Raw genomic sequence first — 15,561 nt, forward strand, 5'->3', positions numbered from 1 at the left:
TGGCTCTCAGGTCTTGGTTGTTCAATTTCGACGTCTTGTGCTCTGGTGGTTATGCGGTCATCGTTGTGGATCAGCACTCTGGGGCTGCCACAATAAAGTACAGATGACTAGAAGGCTCAAACAACAGAAACGTATCTTCTCACAATTCTGGAGGCCAGAAGTCTGAGCTTGGGGTGCCACTAGAGTTGGCTTCACCTGAGGTCTCCCTCCTTGGCTTTCTGATGGCCACCTTCTCCTTATGTCCTCACATGGTCTTCCCTCATATATGTCTGTGTCCTCATGTCCCCTTTTTATGAGGACACCAATCATCTTGGATTAGGGCCCACCCACAGGACCTCATTTTATCTTTATTACCTCTTCGAAGATCCTACTTCCAAAGAAGGTCACTTTCCGAGGTGCTGGGGATTAGGCCGTCAAAATATGAATTTGGGGGGGACATAATTCAGCCGGTCACACATCGCAAACCATCAAAATGTAAGACCTCCAGTAGAGCCCCACTCCAGTGGGCCATTTTATTCCCTGTTTATCCCTCCACAGTACTAAAAAGGAACTGCATGTTGTGTCCAAAATGTACTAAAAAATGTTCCCTTCAATAGAAAAAAAAGTATCACCCTTGGTGTTCATTTGCAATAAGAGGATGGGAGGCAGGACAGTTTCCTTGTCTGAGAGAAGAGAAAGAGAACAATGTCGATGCCGGAGAGAGTTGTACACGTTTGTTTCTTTGCTTATTCATTTATTCATTTCTCAAACACTGATTGACTGCCTGCTCTGAACCAGGGACAATGCTAAAGGCAACTGACACAATGCAAGATAGGCCCGCTTTCTGTCTTCAGAGGGCTGACGGACCTGGACCAAGCTGGAAGAAGAGGTTAAGAATGAAAGGCATTAACTCATCCGACAAGTATCTGATAACCACCTGCTATGTGTCAAGCCTCTTCTGGGTGCTTTGGATGTGTCCGCGAATGAAAATAACAAAGACCCTGGTGGTACAGGGGTCCTTCAGTTCTAATGGTGGGAGACAGTCTGTGGATAATAAATGCAAGAAATAAGTATGTTATAAGGTGTTAAGTCAAGGTAGAGAAGAAATAGAGCAGGTAAGGGGTTCAGAAGAGCTGAATGAGGGAGTTGTCATTCTTAACTGGGTGGTGCAGAGGTCTCTGAGACGGTAACTTTTGTGCAGAGACATGAAGGAAGGAAAGGAGGAAGAGAAGTCACCATGGGAGCATCTGGTTGGGGGCAGGGAAGGGTTGAGGAGAGCATTCCAGGCAGTAGGAACAGTCAGGGCCAAGGCCCTACAGGGAGTGTACCTGAAGTGTTCAAAGACTCCAAGGAGCCTGGTGTGGATGGAGCTCAGGGAGTGAGGGGAGAAAGATCAAGATGGGGCCAGAAGGTAACGTGAGTCCCATCAAGTAGGGTCTTGTTGGCCATTGGAAGGATTTTGGCGTTTTTCCTGAGTGAGATTGGAGCCACTGGATGGTTTTGAGCAGAGTAGAGATATGGTGTGACTTAAGTACTAAAAAGATCCCTTTGTCTACTGTGCTGGGTATAGACTGGGGGGACGAGAGTGCAAGCAGAGAAACCAGTGAGGAGACAATTGTGTTAACGCAGCAGGGAAGTGATGGTGGGTAAGCCCAGGGTGTTGATAGTGGAGTTTGTAAGAAGTGATTGGGTATGCTGGGAAGATGGAGTCGGCCTGATCTGCTCACGGATTGAAGAAGGGGTGAAGAAGAGAGGGGTCAAAGATTATGCACAAGTTATTTTTTCTCCTGAGCAACTTAAATAACTGAATTTCTTTTAACTTAGATAGGAAAGTCTGCGTGAGGAGCAGGGTCAGTCTGCAAAGTCCATGAGACATTCAGATGGCTATGATGACTAGGCCATGGGGTAAATTAGTCTAGAATTAAGGAGAAATGTGGGGCCTGGAGATCCAGATTTGGGAGTCACTGGCATTTAGATGGCATTTACAGCTGTGAGAAGGGAAAGGTGGCCAAGGGTGTAGTGTAGATATGAGAGGACCAAGGTCAGAGCTCCAGTGAGTTTCAACACTAGGAATTCCAGGAGACGAGGGGGAATCGGCAAAGGATACTATGGGGGAGGGGCCGAGAGAAGGAGGGGGATCAGGGTAGTGGGGGAGTGGAAGCTAAGTGAAGAATGCCCATTGATGAGGAGCCAGTGGCCAAGTGTGCCCACTGGCCGTCACAGGTCAAGTGTGACAAGGTCTAAGTTAGACTGTTGGCTTCATCAACCGTCAGGAGTTAGTGATCCTCACAAGCAGTTTTGGTGAAATGAAAGCTTCATTGGAGTGAGGTAAAGAGAGGATGGGAGAAAAGGAAGCAGAGGCGGCCCACACTGACCACTGCTTCCATGCGGTGCGGGAGCCCAGAGCAATAACAGCCCGCTTCCCTGGTGAATGAGGGGAAGGTGGCCTTCATCCAAGTCCTTAAGAGCAGGCGGCAGGACAGGAGGCAGACAAGAAGAGCAGAGCATACTGGGTAGGACAAACGGCCTGCGTGGGGACGAGGGCTTACGAAAGGGCGTGTGTGGACCTCAAAATAGAAGCAGCTGTCCTGCCGCGGCGGGAGGGGGCAGGAGCTGAGGGCGACGGGAGGGCCAGTGCTGAGGCCTTGCAGTGGCCTTTACCTCCGTGCTTCAGTTTCTTCCTCCTCCTGGATTTGTTACATTTCAGAGCTCCGACATTGACTTCCAAACGTCAGCTCTTGGAACTTTTCTAGAGGATAGAATGCATCATTTGCTATTAAATTAACGAGGTGAGGAACTCACTGCTGAGGCATGAGGATCCGAATTCTATGGGTATTTGGAACTGCTCCCTGACATCTTGAACTTTGTTCCTAAGAGGCGGAGAAACTTGTTGGAAGTATACAGCTTGTGGATAACCTGAGACCCCCCCGAGGCTCATGGGGGCCTTCACGTGCCACTGTGGCCCCAACACAACCAGACATTTGAAGACAGACAATTAAGGGAGGTCAGGATCAGAGAGAAAACTTCACACTGAAGGCCTGGTTTCACAGAATGATTCCCTGAGGGGCTGTCACAGATGTCAAGGAAAGTGTCCCCCCAGGGGAGGGAGGCCACAGGAAAAAAGCCTCACTGGAATGGTGTCAGCATCCTGACAGGTGAGCGCCGGGCTAACTACAGAAAGGGGCTGCTGGGGTACCTTGTTCTCCTGGACAAAGCCCTTTTACTGCAATTGCTTGAAGAATGGCACCAAGGTGGGGACAGAGACATCCAAAGGGGTTTCTTAAGTTTTATGGCCTCCTAAGAAGATGCTCACATATCCTGCCCTTGCTTTGTGCTGGTCTCCCACAGAGAAGGCTCGCCCGCCAATTTTTAGATTCTCAAATTCCCCATGAAAGAAGTTATTTTTGTCAGATAGGGAATTGTAAGCTGGTCCTTGAAGTCAAACCTATCATTGTCGGTCGCCTTGACCTGCCCCTGCCGGTAAATGCTACAAAGAGGCACAATTGGAGAAGGGCCCGAGGTCCAGGCACTGAAGCCCGCTCATCTTAGAAAAAAGCCATGTGGTAATGATTTTCAATTAAAAAAGTTTTATTGGATATGCTTTATCCTTCACCTAGTTAAAAATCTCATGTGGAGCGGGTAAAATCAGAAGAAAGTGAGAATTTGGAACTTGCTCCCCCCTCCCCGCCCCAACAAAATAATCTACAATTTATAGAACTTTCTGAACTTAGAATCTCATGAGCTGTTAAGCAAGGTCCCTTATTTCGGTAGCTATCATTTAGCCCTGAGACTTGAATAGCAATTTATATTTTCTTGGATGCTCATTGTTAGATTTTAAAAATCACATCGACTGGAATTGTTCTGCTTCTGTTACAGAAGGAGTGAGTATTCCAGACCCGGGGAACTATTGTTGCTGATTAAAAAATCGCTTGCATGCCCAAATTAATCTGTGTGATGTCCACCCTGGATGCAAGCTTTTATAAATCTTTGTAAGCCCTGGTCCTGATGCTGCGGCCCCAGCGTGCAGCCCACGTGTAGAGAGGTGGCCTTCTCTGGCCTGTGCTCCTGGCCAGCTTGTCCTGGGAGCAGGGAAAACAAAACCAGGGGGATGGCAGGTCGCCCCTGCTCTGTGATCAGTGGTCAAAACACCAGGCCGAGCTTCTCCCCATCATTTACGCACATGCGTCTTGGGGGCTGAGTCGCGGGCCTCCTTAGCAGGTTCCCTGGTGCCGGGTTGGCTGTGTGCTGGCCCTTCTTTCTTGGGTTGCCTTGTCTTCAATCCTGACTCCCAGATTCTAAACTGGCTAGCCTGCTTACACGTCTGCTGCCGGCCTTCTCCTCCTCCCTGCCTGTGATGATGCCCAAAGCTGAGGCTGGCTTTTGCCCTGGGCTTTTGCTGGCCCTCAGCGGGACTCTGCTTGCTCATCGGCCTGTCTCTGCACTAGCTGATGTCCCAGGACGGCCACCTTGTTTGCCCCATTTTAAACCCCCATCAAGCTCCTCTCCTTCCTCATCCCCTTTGATTGCTGACCAAAACCTGGTGTGATATTCCAACCAGAGTTATACCTTTAGCCTCATTTATGATGTCGAGGGTAGCATACTCCACTGCCTACAATATCTAGACAGGCAACACCCATCAGTGACCCTGCCCTGATGTAACAGGAGTGCTCGTGGTCAGTCTAAAGGAGGCAGAATCTGCAGCTCCAAAGATTTTCCCCCAAGTAGGAATAGGGGTCCAAGTCACCAGGAAAAAAAAAAGTTAACACATAGATAGTGATTTTTATGTTCAATGCACTTTATGTATATTAATTCATTTAATACTCATAGCAACACTATAACACACACATTTTTATGATTGCCATGCTGTCCAGAAGAAAGCACAGAGAAGCTAAGGAACTCACCTGAAATTGCACAGCAAGGATAGGGTAGCACCAGCATTTGAACCCAGGCAGTCTGGCTCCAGAGCATGTACTTCTAATCCTACCCTCCTCCAAGCTTTTTAAGAGAAATCAGGTATGAATATTTATGAGAAATCTACCAAATATTGAAAATTGTCTACAAATTCAAATTAAAAGAAGAACAAATCATGGTGGACCATAAATCCACAACCCTGGGTTGCCACCTTGTCCTAAATGTTAGCATCAGTCCACGTGAGAATCATTGCATCTGCCAGTTTTCAGCATCACACATGCAGTGCGGAGGCCAACCCTGTCCTCACTAACACCCCCAGCTATTCTCTGTGATGCTCCGGGGCCTTCACTCAGTAAAAGGAGAACTTAGAGGCCGAAGGTCTGTGTGAGCTTGAGCGTAATGGCAGAAGAAGGCATTTTGGAGGGACGGGATTGGAGAGATTCGTCTAGGTTAAGAGGAAAAAGGTATTATTTCCATTAGGGGTGGCTGAGTTCAGAGAAGGGGCCAGGCCTTCCCCAGTGCCTGAAATCCACTGGGTTCTTCTGCAGGCATTTTATGTATGGAATCTCATGTCGATGCTTTCAATAACGCAGCAAGGCATGCACATTTTGCAGACATAGTCTTTGAATCTCAGCTTCCTTAATGAATTTATACAAGGCCACATGGCAGAAAAAATAGCAACGTCAAGATTCATACGCTGGGGACAAGGATGATCCATGACACTGATGTGCATCTAAGCTTTACAGTAATGTGCCTGGTCCGATGGGTGAGGTGGCAGGAGAGGGGAGAAAAACGCTGGCCGGGGTTGGAAACCACTCATGGAGGATTTTAAAGCCAGGTCAGGAGTTTGGATGTGAAATTACAGGCAAAGGGGAGCTACTGTGTATTTTCCAGGAGACAGACAGGAGACGCATGTTTGAGAAAATTGGTGTGCCAACAGTATAAACGTGACTGGGAAGGGAAAGACTAAGGTTTGGGGATACAGCAAGGAAGAAAGGATTGTAATATCGACAATCTTTTGGGTGTGGAATGGTGACGGAGGAGGAGGTCATGGAAAGGACGGACTCCCAGGCCTCTGGATTGGAAGATGAGCTCGGTTCCCACAGGAGAGCAGGCGGAGGGGAGCGAGGAATGCAGACGTGGAAGGGCCCTTGCTCTCTGGGGACTGGTGTGCCAAACGGAGGAGTGCAAGTCTGATCATTCTTTGAATTAGAGTTGTTGAGATGGACGGTGCATCTCCCCACAGGACGGTTAATTTAGTGTATGTGTTTAGCATAACTGCTAAGATGGACAGAATATATGGGGTGAAGGTGGCTTTTACAATGTTGTCTGGAGAGCTCTTTTCCGCTGTGTGCGTCATGCAGACTGATCTGAATGTAATTGCTTGTCAAGGGTTTCATAGTTTCATACCGCTGGACTTGCAGCATCCCGATGTGAGCAGAGTGACCTCCTCCAAGGGTGAGCCCTGTACTCTTTTGGGCTGCCCCTTGGGGCAGGGCTGGCTATGGGGTAAGCATTGGATCCGTCATGGGTTGTATTTTGGAAGGAGAGGGTGAGGTGTAACCACAGTCACTCACAGGTTCAAGGGAAGACATGCTAAGATTGGGATGGGCTGCGACCTTGGTGGGAAATGACTGAGGCTGACAGCCCGGGGCAGTCCAGGGTGGTCACTTGGGGCCCCCTTGGAGTAAATGAGCCCTGTTCTTCCTGGCTTTTATCCACCTGAGATGTGATCTGCTTACTCTGATGGGGCCAGGTATCCTATGTGACCTCTGGTCATCTAATGTGGAAAACCATATGTCCTGTTGGGGGCGGTGCTTCAGAAAGTTCTCCATCTCCCCAGCATCTGGGGCTTCCCCAATAATGACATGGCTTCTGACTTTTCCAGTGTGTTATCATTGACCAAATGCTTTCACAGGTAGGATTTCCTTTCCTTCCTCCGGACGAGGGACTGGGTCTGGAGTCAAAGCTAGGAGCCCGGGGTTGTGGGATGTGGGTCTAGAGATTTGTCCCAGTAACTGGAGCCGGCTCCTTCTAGAGTGACACGAGACGAACCTTCAAAAGGGAAGGAGAGGAGTAAAAATGTGAACCCCTGAGAGCTTGAGAGCGGATTACAATAGTTAGGAAACTTCCAAGGATGTTACTGTGACTTTGAAAACCTTGTGGTCTAGAACATTCTGATTCTCCCAAGTCAGCTGACTGCCACCAAAACATCCCTGGGGTGACAACGAGGTGCTTAAGTCCAGCCACCTCTCTCTCCCTCCCCCCTCTCCTTCCCTCTCCATAGACAGACAGACAGACAGACAGGCAGACAAAGTATGTGTATATAATGTTTTAACCTTGGGAAGGGCCCACACTGACCGCACAGGGTGGCCAAGAAGTGAGTGAGGCCACTTCGCTGCAGGAGCCCCCGCACCTGCTTTCACGACAGGGTCCCCTCCACACCATCATCTGAGGAGGCCGTGCTGGCGGGCCATCGGGCTGGGCTGTTTCTCAAGCAGCTTGTGTGCTACGATGCAGCACATCAATCTGACTGGCTAGTCATTAGAGCTCTTTAAAATGCTAAGATGAAAGAAACTGACCCAAATTTCCCATCCTCCTTCGCATCCACCTCGGCCAGCCCAGCGACTCCAGCACCCAGCACAGCACGACTCTGGAGCTTTCCCTTCCTTCCTCTGTGTGCACATGTGCTCACCCGTGTAGATGTGTCTGTTTCACAAAGCGGGCCTTAAATTTGTTGCACACACACGTGAATTTAACGGAGTGGACTTGGTTGATGCGAAACTGCTCTTCGTGCTTATCAGAGGGTGGAGGTGGAAAGCTCCCGGAGGTACAGCACGTCAGGCTTGAAGGTGAAATAGTTTTGCTTTAAAAACAAAACAAAACAAAACAGAATGAATTCCTACCTAAGCATTTCAAAGCCCTTTCTTTCTGGAGCCTCCGGCAGCCCCTTGCTCAACCCTGGTCTTTGAAGGAGATCACAGAACGATCCTTTGGTGCAGCCAAGTCTTGTCCCTTAATGACAGACAGTGCATTTGCACAGGACCATAAATCAAAGCGAGAGGCGTTTTAAATAGGCTGCAGATGCTGAGGACACTGGCTTGCTAAGTGGCACTTTCCAAGGGAAAGAACAGAGGTAAAATGTCCCCAAACCCCTGCTGCCACCAGCCAGGAGGGAGGCCCTGAGCCCTCTCTCCCGGTTTATAAGGTGCCCCCACAGCCCACCTCCACCGTCCCCACCCTGGGGCAGTCCCCACACGCAGACTCTTCTGGAGATGGGAAATGCTTTTTCATGGCGGCCTCTAAATGGCTTAATTAGGATTTAACTGAAATGATTTCCCCTCCCCATGTGGGACTCTGGGACAGTGTTTACAAGGTGTGTCATATCCTTTTAATCCCTCGCCCCACCCCTCCCGCCCGGCCGCAGCCCTGCTTCCTGCCATTCACATCCCGGCTGCATCGCCGGAGGAGTCTTCGGAGGCGAACGCGCACCACGAAGCCTGCAATTACTGTCTCTGATTTCACTGTGAAAACTTTACAAGGGCCCCACTGAAAAATCTTCCTCTACCCTCCCACTCCTTCTAGGAGAACGAAAAAATCCATCAAATTAACACATCAATGAGTTGATTGTAATCTCCAGGGCTCCGTGTAGCACTCTCCAGCTGCCCAGACAGGAGGCCGGCATGATTTATCAATGCAAACCTAATAGCATCAATATGAATCTAACTAAAAATCAATATTTCATTACCAAATTGTTAGTGAGAATGAAGAAAAATGGCCGGAGTCAGAGCATTCTCTAGGGTAGGAGCATCTGGAGTTCAATGTGACAAGATGAGTGATGCATGACTCGGGGCCGGGAAGGACGCGGGAGGACAGGCCACGCGGACTGGGGCCCAGGGCGCCGGCGAGAGCCGCCACGTCCTCCCTTTCTCTTTCTTTTTAGTCTCTTCTTCGAAAGTGAAAAACAGCGTGAGAAGGAAAAAATAAGGGAGGCAAGACATTTAGCTGGTTCCACAGTGGGACTGCCCTCATCCCCAGGGGCAGAGGCAGGTCAACGTGACGCAGATTGCCTCACGTCCTGCTGGAAGGGGCCTGAGCAATGAGGGCGAAGGGCCCTCTTGGCAGGCTGCCCCTTGTCCCTGTCCCCGTCCTCCACAAGCCCAGAATTAGGGTCCTTCTTCCTGAACGCTGCCAGCTGCAGTGGCACTGGGTGTCTGCTGAGCCCTTTTATAAAAAACGGAGGGAAGGCGAAGCAGGCTTGTAAATAAGCCCTGCGGGCTCTTGCTGTCCTGGAAGGGCTCTTGGCGGTTGTGGGAGAAACGAAGATCTGCCTTCTGCGGGGACAGGTAGGAGTCGGGGGAGGTGAGGCGGCTCCCACCTGGTCAGAACATGTTTCTGACGATGCTTATGACAATTTATTGCCGCAGCTCCTCTGTTTGTGTTGTCACTCAAAGACCCAAGGTCATACATCGGAAGAGGCCGGTTATCAAATGGGAAGAAAGAAAGAACATTAAAAAATGTTTAAATGAGCAAAAAAGAGCATAATGACGATTGTACTGTGTGTGCTCAAAGGTTGGGACAATTTCTTGAATACTCAGCTCTTTGTTCCTCCAGAACGCTTGTGCCACCACCCCCCCCCGCCCCCCGACACCCAGTGCTGGACTCAGTCTCCGAGGGTCGATTTTGAGCCGGGGAAGCACCTCATGAGGCCTTCCCAAGTGTGGAGGAGGAGGCCACCTCGTCAGGTGTCGGTGAGTGACACAGGTCAGCTCCCGCCCGACTGAGCGGCGATGCACTGCTGGTCTTCTGCTGGGCTTGTCAGCTGCGGCTAGAAGGGAGCGCATAAGAAGACGTGAGCGGGTGTGCTGTGCTGTGAAAGACCAGGCTTTCACAGGTGACTTTGCACAGACTTTGTTTTCGTCCCAAAATTATTGGAATGCAAGGCAGTTTAAAATAGTGATTAAAAACTCGGACACTGAAGTTGGACAGACCTTAATCAATATCATAGCTCTGCCACCCATTAGCTGTATGACCGTGGGCACAACTTTACAGGCTTCAGGAAACCTCAGTTTCTCCATTTCTAATAACAATTGTACCTACTTGCAGACTCACTCTGAGGATTAAATCAGATATGCGCATACAGGATTTAGCACACTGACTAAATATCATAAATATTGGGTAAATATTAGTGTTAATACTGTTGTTCTTTTTCTCTAATGATGATGATAAAATACAAGCCCCCCAAAGTTGTATCTGCCTAAATTCTTTGAGTCTCTACATCTTCTACGGAGACTTCAGCCATCTCGTTGTATGATATGGTACCATTTGGAGTGGCAGTCTTTGAGAGCAGTGCTTTTCACATCATGGGACTGTTTCGTGTATGTGTGTAGTGTGAGGATGTACCTGTAATTGTGTTTCCCAGGGACGGCCCCACTTACAGTGGGCTCAGTCAACTCAGGTTCCCAGGGTGACTTGACGGACTTGTTAGACATTTGTGAGATGAAGTCGTCAGACAGTTCATCTTCGGAAGCCCCCACGAAATGACTCTTCCAGAATACTGTTACATCTAGCCCCCGTGCCTGACCATCCCCGCCTGTCATGCATTTGGCACTTCATCTGACACTAACAAGGAGACTGCGCCTTCCTGACATTCCCCCTTGGTCTGTTTACTGTGTTTCCCAGCCCTGTGGACTGTAGATGCTGATTTGTTTTGTAACAGTACCTCAGTCTGACAAAGACTGAAACCATGAAATCACCCGCAGAGCCGTGGACCCGTTTTTACGGAGTGGCCCCTGAGAGGTGAGCACAGAGACACCTGCTGAGGGCGTGCAGAGTCGGACTTCTCCAGTACACGCCTCAGACAGCTGTGCAGGGTGCGGAGAGGTCTGCCCCGAAGCCCCTTGTGGGCACAGCCAGGGGTCGTCGTTTTCATCCCCCCTTGGTGGTCGTGCGGCACTTTCTTGTTTCCAGGTGTTTCTCCATCTGTTGCTTCATTTGACCCCTGCCCTACACAATGAGAAAGGTAGCTCCCTTTGCCTCTGGTTATCACTCTTCCCAAGGGTGGAGGGAGCCTTGAGCATTTTCAGGAGTAGCTTATTTACATCGAGCTTTCAGTGCTCTCCTGTCACCTTGTGCTTCAGACCATGGCGGCCAATGCCCTGCTATTCCACTGCGCAGTGTCGGTGGCTTCCCTTCTCCCAGGTCGCCCTGGCCAGCGCCAACAGAGACCCCTTCCCTCTGTCTTCCATCTTCTCCCACTCATTTAAGAAGAGTTGAGACACACTTCATTTCCCTTTGCTAATATTCAAGGTCCTATTGATGCTGTGAGGATACCGGGATGAAAGATCTTTAAGTAATCCACCTGGAACTCAAGTATTGTTCGAGATGAGTCAACCCCGCTCTAGCTGGGAGGTGATAACGCAGACCCGGTGCACTTCCCTGGTGGTCTCTGCAAGGCTTCGTGCTTTGCTGCTGCCATAGGTGGCAAGCCCGTTTCTCCTGGCTGGTACACATTTTCCAGAGATCAGCAGCAAGAGCCACTAACCAGGGGGGACCAGAGCGGTTATCATGTGTTTCTCTTTTCTTGTCTCCGATGCTGCCTTTCCCTTTCCCACATCTGCAGAGGGGAGGATTCCGATGGAGCTCACCCAGAGAGCAGAGGCTTGAAGCTCCCGGAGAGAACTTTTCAATTCTGGCATCGTCCCTTCGTAAATGACCTTGTCAGGATTAGTGTATGCTGAGGCATGACCTGACCCCAAGTGGCCATTCAGAACAAGTGAGTCAACCTTGCAGAAAAGCAGCGAGGAATAAAACCCCCAATCTTCATGTGTTGCCAATCCAGCTCACGGGCTACATCGGCTTGTTGGAAGAAGCTGCCTTGCCATGTTCTACTTCTAGTCTTTCTTTCATTCCTGTTGGATGGTGCCACAAACTCCCAGCCTTCCCATCTGCGTGACCTTCAGTTTCCATGGAAGATGTCCGCCGGAAGCTGGCAGAGGAAGTGTCTGAATTCCACCTCCTCCCCATTCCATGCATCTCCTTTCATCAGTGTCCAACTCTTTATTAACTCACCATTTTCCTCCTCTCTCCTAACAGATATATCACCCTGACAATTCTCTTTTCATTCAATTATTTGCAGTCTTCCTTGCCAGCTGCATACCATTATCACCTTTCCATTCAGATCTTGCCTGTGGAGGTCTAAAATCATTACTCTTCTTTCTGGATCCTCGCTTCCCACCCTTTGATCCACTGATGGGGTCTCACTCCTCTGATCTCTTCTTGGCATCCACTAAGCTGGAGGAGCCTCTTCTGTTGGATGAAGATCTCACGTTCTTCAAACTCTGCTCGCTGACACTCGAGCCCAGATGCCTTCTCCTGGGCCCAGGAGACCAGGGATTTGGGATCCACTCTTTCACTCTTCATCTAAAAAACCTTCCGGCTCGACACGCTTAAAGGCGCTTGCCCTTCTAAACGCACTTTAAAAATGGTCCTCTCTCCTCAAGTTAGTGATTTTGTGTTTGTCGCTTGCTTTCCCACCAGCAGTTTTGTTTCCACGCTGGACAGACGTCGTTGGGCCTTGGAGCAAGGCGTGCATATGGAGTCGTTTGGAAATGCTGCTCTGATGGGGGCTTCGCAGGCATTTTGGTTAACATTTCACAACTTCCTGCCTGGCATGTTTCAGACCCCAGGTTGTCTTCTCATCAGTGTCCTCAGGATTCTGTGACTTTTTCTTAGTCTCTGCCCTTTTTCCTCACCCCAAACAATAGCCAAACTGCCCTGCTGATGGGAGCATCTCTATTCTTCCTTTCCTTTCCCTTTCTTCTTTTTATTCTCTCTCCTTCTTCTTTGCAATTTTCAAATTCTTTTTTTTTTAAAGATTGGCACCCGAGCTAACAACTGTTACCAATCTTTTTTTTTTTTTTTTGCTTTTTCTCCCCAAATACCCCCAGTACATAGTTCTATGTTTTAGTTGTGGGTCTTTCTAGTTGTGGCATGTGGGACGCTGCCTCTGCATGGCCTGATGAGTGGTGCCATGTCCATGCCCAGGATCCAAACCGGTGAAACCCTGGGCCGCCGAAGCAGAGCGTGCCAACTTAACCACTCGCCACAGGGCTGGCCCCTTCAAATTCTTTTATTGTTTCTCTTTATCCAATATTTTTTGTTATTCTTCATTCAGTCAGTTATACGAGGTACTATAAATCTTCATAAGAAGAAAATGTGAAAATTATCTTTGCAGTAGTCGTGGAACTCAGACCTTCTTACACAGTCTCCCTTTAATTTTTCAATCTCATTGACGCCATGGTACAGACTGGTCTATATTGCTTCATCTGGAAAGCATTATTACCATCACTAGAGTGGACCTCCAAGGGCCCTAGAAATACCCTATCTTCTAACATAACCTCACAAGGAAGTGAAAAATCATATTGCTATATTGGCTGACGCTTACAAAAAGGGTTCTGATGATTGGACCCACTTCCTTTTCATCTCTACTATCTTTCCTTTCTTCCTTACATTTGTGATGCATAATACTTTGTTGCTTTATCCAGCAATAAAGAAAAAGTGAAAGTGATAGCTTTTCTGGGGTCTCCCGCCCTACAGGTGGCGTCAGTTCCGCCTTGGCTGATGGAGGTTGCTGAGCTCAGGTGGCTCCTGGGACACACCATCCAGACCTTGAGTGGTTGCTTCCACCACGCTGGGGGATGTGGGAGACTGCATCAGAGCCCCTTCAGACAGCTCCTCCAGGACCCTCGGGAGGGAAACCCCTTCTCTCCATTGCAACTCTAGGTCATTATGAAGTAATGAAAGGTTCCAGCTTCCTGCCTTTAAATTCGAAACCCAAGGTCTTCAGTGAAAGCTTATCCTAAAAACTATGCCTGAAGAAATCTTCAGACAGGACTGCAGGACTGACAAAATGATTGTTCCAAAGGACTTTTTAAAAATATTATTATTATTATAAAATCAACTTGTAATTCTAGGAGCTTGATATCTTTTCATTTGCTTACCTGCACAGCTGGTAGCTAACGCAGACACTGCTGACTGTGTAGCTGGGGCGGAGGCTAAGGAGGGTTTTTTTCACAGGTTTACTCTTTACAGCTGAACAATCTTTCAAGAAATTTTCCATTTCCATTTCACCGTATAAATTGTCTCACAGGAGGTCTACTTAACAACTTTATTTGTGGAAAATGACAGCGCTCTTGTATGTCATTATTTCGTGGTTTTGGGGTTTTCGTTTAATAGAATTCAGGGTTTATTTTTTTTCTCCCTTAATCTACTTTATATTTAAAAGTTTTTCTACAAGTTTGGAAAAGAAAGCAGGAGACCTGAGAAGGATTGGTCCATCACATTGCTGATGAAGAAGTTTCTGGAAAATGCCTACATAGCTAAGTCTTAGCCTAAGGTGCCTGAGAGAATATCCTGGGCCTTGTGTTTCTGTAGTCCCTTCCCTCTGACAGCTTCAATGTGCTCTGTCTGCGTTCTTCTTGGTCATAATAACATCTCTGTAAATATTAGGGTGTGTTGTTTAGAGAAATGGCACTGACAAAGAGTAGCTATTCAAAGGACGCCCACTACAGAGATGTGCAAAATGAGCAGCTTTTTAACCTGCCAGGTGTGTGCGAAGGGACACACAGAAGTGGAGTGGAGACCGGGCCCAGCGTGTAATGAATTATGTGTGCGTCCCGGTGGGGGAGGCATCAGTCACGCTGGAGGAGGAGCTTCCGAGGCAATTCTTAGTTGTGATGCCACCTGAGTGTCCTCCGTGCCCATGGCCAGCACAGCACCAGGGCAGCTCCGAGGATGCTGATGTGCAAACCAGGGGTCTGGGTGCTGGGGCTGCAGGTGGAAGAGTCTGGAATCTAAATGTTAGATAAGGATGGAAACAGAGCTCAATTTTGTCATTTTTTAAATGTGGAATCTAAGGTGCAGACAGCGAATTCTTTGCCCAAAGTCGTGCAGTTAATTAGAAACGTGAAGACACTGGACCCTTCTGTCCCTCACTGCAGGGAGACTAAGAAGGACCGTCCCTTTGAGAAGCTCTGGTACCTCTGGGCATCGTGCTACCCTCCTGTGAACTGCGTATCCGTGAGTTTCTTTCTTTAGATAACAAATCCATCATCTTACTTTGTGGTTGTAGTGCCAGTAAAATGCAATAAACAAGCAAACTAAACACAACCCTATAAACAGGCAAGTGACTGTCCGTGACTGCTCTGTGAGGCTTTCCATTTAAGGATCAAGGAACTAGTAAGGGCTCAAACATATTCTTGAGACCCCAGTTGTCAGGATATCATTCATGCAAGTGCTTTCAGATGTGGGAATAAAGTTTTTAAATGTCATTAAAAGTACATTAGTGGGGCTGGCCTGTAGGTGTAGTGGTTCAGTTCGGCGCGTTCCACTTCAGCAGCCCAGGTGTGCAGGTTTCGATTCCAGGCACAGACCTACACCACTCGTCAGCCACGGTGTGGAGGCATCCCACACACAAAAGAGAGGAAGATCGGCACAGATGTTAGCTTAGGGCAAATCTTCCTCACCAAAAAAAAAACAAAACAACACAGTACACTGGAAATTTTTGGCGTAAAGGAAATCAGCTCAACTTTCAAGACTACATATGTTTAAATTGACACACATGTGTGAGTTGGGTTCTGTTCCAGAATTTGAAAACGACCTCTGCTGGGC

The sequence above is a fragment of the Equus asinus genome, chromosome 7 (genome assembly GCF_041296235.1).
Source record: "Equus asinus isolate D_3611 breed Donkey chromosome 7, EquAss-T2T_v2, whole genome shotgun sequence".
Taxonomy (NCBI): domain Eukaryota; kingdom Metazoa; phylum Chordata; class Mammalia; order Perissodactyla; family Equidae; genus Equus; species Equus asinus.